Here is a 1,453-nt window from a genome sequence, read left to right as displayed (position 1 = left end):
TTTTTTAAAAAATAGCTTCATTAAAAAAACAAACAAACAAACTATATTCAGACAATTGCTATGGTTTAAATCTAAAATGTCCCCCAGTTTTTTAATGTTTGGAAAGTAAGGGTCAGCCAGATAGCTCAGCGGACTAAAGCACCTGCTTAGGCAGATGCACGGATCAGAGTATACTTCCCATGTGCCATGCTGGCCCTGCCCCCGGGGCACACTGAGACAGCCACTGAGACTGGGTGTGGGCACTCACGCCTGTAATCCCAGCACTTGGGAGGCTGAAAACAGGAGGATCACTATGAGGCTGATCTGTGTAGTGAGACCCTGTAGACCCTGCACTACATACATTAAAAAAGCAAGAAAGAAAGGAAGAAAGTAAGTAAGTGATTGGTCATGGGGCCCTGTACTCACCAGTGGGTTCCTCTACTGATAAGATCAGAAACTGAATGTGCTTTTAAGTGCTGGAGCCTGAAGCCAGACGTGGTGGTGCACTCCTGTAATCCCAGCACTCACTCAGGAGGCTGAGGCAGGAGGATCGCCACAAGTTTGAGGCCAGCCTGGGCTACACACTGAGGTTAAGGCCAGCCTGAACTACACAGTGAGACCTTGTCTCAGAAGACAAAGGCGGAGGAGGAGGAGGAGGAGGAGAAGGAGAAGGAGAAGGAGAAGGAAAAGGAGGTGTCCTGATTGGAGGTGGGTCATTGAGGGGGTGACCCAGAAGGGTATATGTGTTTTTGTTTTGTTTTGGTACTGGGAATTGAACTCAGGACCTCGTACTTGCCAGGCAGGTGCTGTGCCACTGAAGTACATCCCCGGCCCAGAGGGCGTGTTCTTGCCTCTGACTCCTCCCTCCTCTACTTCCCCGCCGCCATTGGTCCAGCACCTTTTCCTTCACCAGACCTCTCTGCCCGCCTGTTTCTGCCTTGAGCCCAGCCGACCACGGACCCAAACCATGAGTCAAAAGAAACCTTTCCTCTTTTAAATGGTGGATGTTGGGTGTTGTGTCGCAGGGACGGGAAAGTGAATAGAACAACAACCAAATGTCACTTGTGCTCCTTTTCGTAGAATCGTTGCTATTGGAACAACTGGTGGAACCAGTGGAGAGGAATCTGAGGATTCGCTGGCAGTAACTCAGCATGTTCATTTCTTGACCCTTAGACTTGGTACTATGAGGTCACCACCCTTGCTTGTAAGAATTTTACAGAAACTATTCAGAAGTGAGGTGACAGTTGCATTATGCGGGTGCTCTAAGTGAGCTAATAATAAGTTACTTCATAATTTGTAAATGTTTTCAGTGAATTCATATATGTATGTAAAACTTTTATAACAAAGTCTAGGTAGAAGTACATCAATAAAACTTTGAAAAGAAAAAAAAAGTACAACAAACATAATAGCAGTTAAGAGGACAAGAAGGTCTGGTGAGATGGCTCAGTGGTCTAAAGCACCTACTTAGAACAAG

This window comes from Octodon degus, unplaced genomic scaffold (assembly GCF_000260255.1).
Source record: "Octodon degus isolate 3935 unplaced genomic scaffold, OctDeg1.0 scaffold00197, whole genome shotgun sequence".
In the NCBI taxonomy this organism is placed as follows: Eukaryota; Metazoa; Chordata; class Mammalia; order Rodentia; family Octodontidae; genus Octodon; species Octodon degus.
This window is presented reverse-complemented; position numbering follows the sequence as displayed.